This window comes from Crocuta crocuta, unplaced genomic scaffold, assembly GCF_008692635.1.
Source record: "Crocuta crocuta isolate KB4526 unplaced genomic scaffold, BGI_CrCroc_1.0 scaffold374, whole genome shotgun sequence".
Lineage (NCBI taxonomy): Eukaryota > Metazoa > Chordata > Mammalia > Carnivora > Hyaenidae > Crocuta > Crocuta crocuta.
Window position 1 is genome coordinate 2111606 of NW_027532613.1, and position 7775 is coordinate 2119380.

General features: G+C 52.2%; 1 protein-coding gene across 1 annotated transcript in view; it reads right to left on the reverse strand.

The window, feature by feature from the left end:
* ZBTB16 (zinc finger and BTB domain containing 16) overlaps positions 1-7775 on the reverse strand; it is a 184092-nt gene that overhangs the window by 174740 nt on the left and 1577 nt on the right. The window lies entirely within an intron of this gene.

Consider the following 7775-nt stretch of genomic DNA (forward strand, 5'->3'; position numbering starts at 1 on the left):
GTTGCTGGAGGGGTTGGGGGAAGGGGGTGGGCTAAATGGTTAAGGGGCATTAAGGATTCTACTCCTAAAATCATTGCTGCACTATATGCTACCTAACTTGGATGTAAATGTAAAAAATAAATTAAATTTAAAAAATGTTAAAAAGAGTCCAACTCTGGATTTCAGCTCAGGTCATGATCTCAGGGTTCATAAGTTCGAGCCCCACGTCGGGCTGTATGCTGAAAGCACAGAGCCTGCTTGGGATTCTCTCTACCTCTCTCTCTGCCCCCTCCTCCCCTCTCAAAAACAGATAAACATTTACAAAAATTTCTTAAATTATTAAAAATAGGGGGCACCTGGGTGGCTCAGTTGGTTTAGCAGCTGACATGGGCTCAGGTCATGATATCACAGTTTGTGGGTTCGAGCCCCGCATTGGGCTCCGTGCTGACGGCTTGGAGACTGGAGCCTGCTTCGGATTCTGTGTCTCCTGCTCTCCGCCCCTCCCTGACTTGTGCTCTGTCTCTCTTTCTCTCAAAAACAAATAAACGTTAATACACATTTTCTTAATTATTAAAAATAGTATATGGCCCCAAAGAGGGGAGAAGTCTAAACACCACTTCTAACTGGCCCACAATTTCTCCTCTTCATCAAAGTTTCTGTGACTGAGACTTCTCATAACTCAGCCAGGGATGTCCTGCTTTTTGGGAAAGTTCTTCCTCCTAGCTAACTTGGGTTCTTCCTGCTGCAAACTGAGTCCAATCCATTCCTGCCGAAGGAAATGAAGTCTTGAGGTCAGAGTCGACCGCGAGCTAGGCATTTAGAATTGAGCAGGTCCCGGCGAGCTTTCAGCTGAAGTTTCCATACTGACAATAAAGTACCGAGTCCCCCGCCAGCAGCTGCAGACACAACCCTCACGTAGGCAAAACCCAACCGTAGTGTTTCCAGACTGAGCCAGCATAATAAGGACACTGGGGCTTTTAAGGGGAAACAGTAGAAAGGGGAATTTCTGATTATGCTGGCATGAAATTAACAGTGTGGAATTTTTATTTTTGTAAGTGGGTTTCTTTTTCTCTCCCGTTTTCTGGTTTTTGAGTCAGCAAAAAAGGCCCCCATCGCCCGAAGCTGGTCTCCCTGTGTCCGTATGAGATGATAAGATACGGTTCCCCTGGGACTCATGTGGTCCCGACTCTGGAAGCCCTGAACCCCCTGAAGTAAGCAGCCCCCGTGCTACTTTCCTCCTCGCGAGCCACCCGAGGGGACGGGGAGGCCAGAGGGGACCGAGCGATGAGCGTCCTGGTCACCGACTGCAGGAAACACAGAGCCGGTCCTTCCTGATGCCCCCTTCCCTTCTGATTCCATCGGGGGCCGCTGGCCCAAGCAGGGCATTCTGGAAAAAACAGTGGAGCCCAAAGCCCTGAGCACAAGCCCCGGCCCCATGGTGGGACGCGTCAGTTCACCTCTCGTGCTTCCCTCTGCCCTTCAGGGAATTCACAACTAATGTCCCCCTTACAGCGCAGCCAGGGCGTGTCCGTCTGCCTCTGAATGCACTCAGCACAGAACCTGGTATGTACCAAGCACTGAAAATGCTGTTTGCCAAACCCACCATCAGAAGCATCTTGCCCTGGCGGGGGGGCGGGAGGTGAGCGGAAGGCGCTCTGGAAGGCCCGGCCGCCACGACCCCGGACTGCCGTCAGTCAGCTGGGGTCTGTGCTCCTCTGCCTCGACCACAGCGATGTGCCTGGCCGGCCACAAGCACGGGCTCTCAGGACTGGGTGAGCCTGCTTGGCAGCTGGAACGGAGGCCAGGGGAGTGCTGCCCGGCTAAATTTAAATGAGAACTGGAATGACTCATCAGGCCTCGGGTCAATGGGACAAAGAGTACCCTGGCCACCAGGGTATAAGGAGATCAGCTTCTGGGGGGTGGGAGGGGAACGCAGGTGCTCACGGTGCCCCAGCCCCACATGGTGCCTGGGCCACAGTTTTTACGGTGAACTCACACCTTGCGGGGAAAGCAGGACGTGGCCCAACACGAACACACTTCCTACCCTGCTCTGCCAGCGTGCCCTGTTTCACAACAACAGCAACAGAAACACAACAGCAAACACGCGTGAACACTTACTTCGTGTTACCGTTTCTTGCATTTGACCTGTATTTGCTGATTAATCCGTGTAACCACCCAGTGGGACGGTACGGTCATTATTCCCGTTTTATCAGGGAGCACAGAGAGGTTAGGTAACATCACCACGGTCACACAGCTTGGTAAGCAGTAAAAAAAAAATCAGGATTGTGGCCCAGGTAAGTCCAATTTGCTAATGTGCTATGAGTAAAACATCAGAGGTAGGAAGGAAGGTGGGGTTGCCATGGTCAGTTTTTCTTTCTACCAAAATAACTGCCATTGAGTCAGGGCTTTCATCTAATGCCACTGAAACAGAACCTTGAGAAAACCTTCTGTTATCGAGGAATGTTCTGGAATCCTCCAACAGGCATGCCGAGACACACCTGTATTCATTTATTAAGATTCTGAGCTCTCATCCTCGGGCTGTCAGTTGGACTGGTTTTAAAGTCATTAATTAAAAAAAAAAAATTAAAACTGATTGGAAAGGTTTGTCTCCTGAATTAGCTGAAAGGAGACTTGTGAATGGAGTTTGATTTTAACAGTTTAGGATAATCGCTATTTTATTTTATTTTTAAATATTTTTATTTCTGAGAGAGAGAGAGAGAGCAGGGGAGAGTCAGAGAGAGAGGGAGACACAGAATCTGAAGCAGATTCCAGGCTCTGAGCTGCCAGCACAGAGCCCGACGCGGGGCTCGAACCCACGAACCCACGAACCGTGAAATCACAACCTGAGCCAAAATTGGATGCTTAACTGACTGAGCCACCCAGGCGCCCCCATAATCACTATTTTAAAGATTCATAAACCAAGATTCTAGAACAAGCAGGAGGAAAACGTGTGGCTGAGCTGAACATTCTTCCTCTCCTTCCAGCAATTAGCAGCTCCGTCCGACAGTGACAGCAAATATAAATGGGACTTTTCGTACGGAGATGAAAGACCTGGCCACTTCCCTCCACTGGAAATAAAATATAGAAGAAATCATCTTCAGAATTTCCCAGAGTGTCGTCGAGATCCCAGAGGACTCCGTAACCCTATGCGAGTAAAAGTCTTAAAAAAACAAAGGGTGGACAGGATCAAATCAAAGAGACCCCCGCCTGTGTTTACTGGCTGACTGCCAACCCAGATTCCAAAACAGAGCAAAATGCAATTAGCTGAAAGGACTTCATAAGAATGGGAGTGAGTACACACGCAAGGGGCAGAACTTCTTTAAGAACTCAACAATCCAGAAAGAGCTCCTCCAACCACCGAGTTCTACAAACCAAGGAATGAGGCTCCAGGTGAGAAAGAGACTAACAGTGGTCCCGCGGCCCACATCCCGGGAGCTGAGGCCAGAGGCCCAGCCCACTCCCCAGCCACACGCACCACCATGAAACCTCCCGCTATCCTTCCAACCTCACAACTAACGACCCCTCCGAAGGCAAGACTTCCAGAGTCCGGGAGGCTTTAAACGTTAAGTCATTCATCACCCCCCAAAAGGCCACTTCCTGGAAATAGAAATGGATTCAGAAAGGATTTGGGCAAATCTGTGAATGACAGAACAGCCATAAATAGCTACTCAGAGAAGTCGGGCTCCGCCTGACCTTTAGGATTGACGTCAAGGAAGATGGCTACAGCCTCGGACGGTGGTATCTTAGGGATGGTGTTGGCACCCAGAGACTAGGTCAGATGGACCTGACCCAGAATGGCAATGCCCATGTGCTTATATGGCCTGGCGCAGAGCGCTCGGGATGGGGAATCAGAAGGCCAGTTGGGCTCCTGACTCTATCCATTTATAGCTCTGTGACCTTGGCCAAGTCATTTATTGGCTCCAAAGCTCAGTTTCCTCGTCTGCAGGTTGGGGCTAAAAGTGGTCCACGATCCCACTGGATCATCCAAAACCCTCAGGTGCTCCAGAAATCTCAATTGCTCAGACTTCAGAAAGGTACCACGGGTCTTATGGTATTTGCCAGTTCCAGGGACTCTAGGGGAGCACTCTGTAATCAAACACATTAATATTTTTGCAGCAAAACATATGAATATTCAAAGTAGATGGGATAAATATAGCCTCACATCAGTTCAGATCAGGTTCTGCCACTAAATGAGTTGCACAAAACCTTTCAGCTTTCAGAGCTTCTCAGACTTTATATTCACAGATGCGGAATGACAGACCTGTACCCACTGGCGGGGGGGAGGGGGCTGTCGGGCTGAGAAAGTCATTAAAAGTGCTTTGCCAAGAAGAAAGTGCTACAGTTGATAAAAAGCGCTATATTACGGCTGCATCACGAGCAGAGCTTGGTTTGACCTCAGAGGCACCTAAAGCCAGCAGAAGGAGGAAAGGCGACCGAGAGTAAGGGCAACCGCTAAACTCCCCAAAGTGGCCGAAACCAAGGTCAACAGCTGCTGGCCCTCTACATGGTCAACCACTGAAAACAGAGCAGCTGGTCACCTGAGACAGACCAAGGCAAAGAGCCAGGCAGAATCTGTCATCTCAACTGTGTGGCCCGCGCACCCTAGAGCTGGCCTCAGGAAGCCTCTGGGAAGGGCTGCAGACACGGGTCCCGGGAGCTGGCTGAGATCATTCCTTGTGTTTCCCGAGCATCTCTTCGAGACCCAGGCCGGAGTTCCTACTGTGCGTGTGCAGGATGCGCCCTGTGGCTGGTCTAACTGGCAGACCTGACCCCACTCTCTGATTCTGCAGCACTTGATTCAGAAACCTATTCAGGCCGGGCTGTGGGAGCCTAGGGAGGCTGAGGGCTACGAATGAAGACTGTTTACACCTAAGACAGCAACACTGCCCCCTGTAATCTTAACAGCACGTGTACAGAACTCCGAGAAAGAAAAGGTGCACCTGACCCAGGTGAGCAGGTCCCTAGAGCAGATCCAGGTAAGCCCACACGCACAACAGCTCCAGCCTTTTGGCGACAGAGAGAAAGACGAGAGATGAACGCAGTGAAGAGGCCAATCTTCCAGAAGCCTGCCGTGACCCTGCCTCCCTCAGATACTGTCCCCTGTGATGTGAGCATGCTGGAGAAGGTTGTGGCATTCAGACCTTGCTCCTGCATCTGCCCGGAGAATGCTGCTGGTCTTTCAGGTCTGCTGCCCTTCTGGACCCTTCAGGTAAGCGAGCCCCAGCTAATTTACGGAAGGAGTATCTTTGTCCGGTCTCTCCATCCGTCTGTGACTGCAGAGGATGCTGCCCGCACAGCCTCGCCAAGGAGCAATGCAGAGACCACGACTTCGCTGTTCTGTTCTGTCTGTGAGTCGCGCCAACAGGCTCTTGCAGCCTGGGACCGAGGGATGCCAGTCGCGGGATTGGTACCAGGCCCTCTCCCTCCTGCGCCACTTCCCAGCCCTCCCGCTCCCCACGCCATACAGGCAACAGTTAATTTCCCCTGGACTCAATCTCCAGGGACACTTCAGTCTATGGCTTAAAAGTAAAACGAAATAAAACCTGTAGCTTGCTACTTTGCCACGTTCATCACTGCTATGTTTCCACTTAATTGCACGGCGTCCCGACTTCCAATTGTTTTGTCTCCTCCTTTTGTTTGTACTAGTGGTTGTGAGAAGCAGGAATTAGGGAAGTAGCACCCTAACCCAGGAGCTCTGAGGGAGAGAGGAAAAGCCTCCCACGAAGTGCATCTGATCAGGAGCCAACGGGCGGCCAGGGCGAGCAAGGGCTGAGAAGCCCCAGGAACATTTTCTCCCCTCCCGGCTTTCTTCAGTCCGCACAGCTTTCCACGCGGGGCACTGCCCTCGGCTCCAGTTTCTTGGGCTGCACCAGCTTACTTTCCACTCTCGGTCAAAAGCGCTTTGCCCATGCCAGCAGCCCATAGCCAAGGATCCCTGGGCCAGCGCCTCACCGTCATAAGCTCCTAGGGACAGGGACAGTCTCTGCACCGCCTCACGGCTAGCACAGCCCCAGTGGAAGGCAGCTCTGTGGACACTACACTCTAGAAATCTAGATGCCAAGGGGGACAATGTGGAGACCTGAACAAAAATGGGGACCGGTGGGTCAGTCCGTCACCGGCACACAGTGTCGCCCACTGCTCTAGGGATTTCTGGATGCTCCTTCATTGATGCAGCACCACGCTCTGCAGACCATCTCCATTTTTAAGAGTAAAACAAAACTCGTAAAGGTTACATAGCTATACCACGCTCTCCTGGTGAGATGTGGCTAGGCCCACGGCCCACGCTCTGCGGAGTGCAACACAGCCAGGCCTCCGCCTCTCCCCAGGAGAGCAAAGGGCCCCGCAGACTGGGAGCCTGGACCCCTATGGGAGAGTGGGATCTTCCGTGGCCCTCCCCGGTAAAGACGCAATCAGGACCAGAGGAGAGCCAGATGCAAAAGTACTTTCCACCAGACCCCATTTCCCATCGCACCTCTCTGAAATAATTCACATCCGGAGAAGATGAGAAATCTATCTGATCAAGTTTGGGGAGGGGGGTTTCCTCTCTAGGAAAGTTTGAGCAAAAACAAACACAGCCTCAGTCTATTTCTGGGTGGTGCAAGCGTCGAGAAGGCACACCTCAGCGGCGGTTATTTTTCGCACCCACCGGAAAAATTCGGCTACAATTAGCTCAGCGGCACTTTCCGCAAGGTAGGTCTCAGAGCGGCGGATCAGGCGGCGTGGGAGCAGGTTCCAGCTGGGCGTGGGGTAACTGCTGACCCCCCAGGTGCCCGCCCTGCCCCCACACCCTCTCACTCATGCCCCCTCTTGTACCTGAATGAGCAACAGGAGCGGGTAGAAGAAGAGGGTCGCTCAAGTGAAGAATCCACCCCAGATCGGCAAAACAGCGGCCAAGAGGGTGTGCAGGAAATGTTACCGTGGATGACAACAAAATTGGATTTCCTGACACCGTTCACCCGACCCAGGGACCAGAGGGTAAAAGAACGGGCGTATCGTCACAGCAGATGCAAGGGAAAAGCAAACCCACTCTGATCCTGTCCGTATTTACTTAGGAGCAATTCTCAAAACCCTCTGGTTCTGTAGACATGACCCTCTTCAGCACTGAGGGTCTCCAAGAGCCAGCGAAGTACAAGGAGGCTCACACCTGAACCCTGTCTCTGACTCTGTGTGACCCTGGGAAAAGGGCTCAGCATCTTCCTACGTGAAAGAAGGGCACCCCCACCTCAGGGGACCGCCGTGACAAAAATGTGACTCCGCGTAAAGCACTTAGTAGTGAACCAGGCACTTCCTGAGAGCTCAATATATGGTCATTTCACAAAGAAAGAGACAGGGGCCAGAGGGGAGCCAATGCTGGCCCGAAGTCGCGTTCCATTCAACGTGAGCAGAGACGGGATGACCCAGGCTCCCATACCCACCCTTCCCTCTAGAATTTAAATCAACTCCCTCTAACCGTGTTGGCAAAGGGCAGAGAATGAGCAGGGAAAGGGAGCAGCGTGCCTGGTGAGAAAGGTTCACCAGGACCGGCTCACATGGTTCAGGCAGCATCAAACCCCNGGGGATCTATGTGCCTGAAACCCAGCCACGTGGCCAGATCCGGGCCACAGGAGACCTTCTTCCTCAATCCTGCTTCTCCTCTTCCTCCAGTTTATCAGTCACTCCCGCAAAGGGGACAGGACCCAACAGCAGAAAAATTAAAAGGAAGCCCGAAGGCAAAAGGAGAGGAAAGAGCGTGATAAGAAGCAGGCCCGGTGAGGTCCCCAGCGCTTAGGAAACACCCGAGGCCCTCTCCCCACATT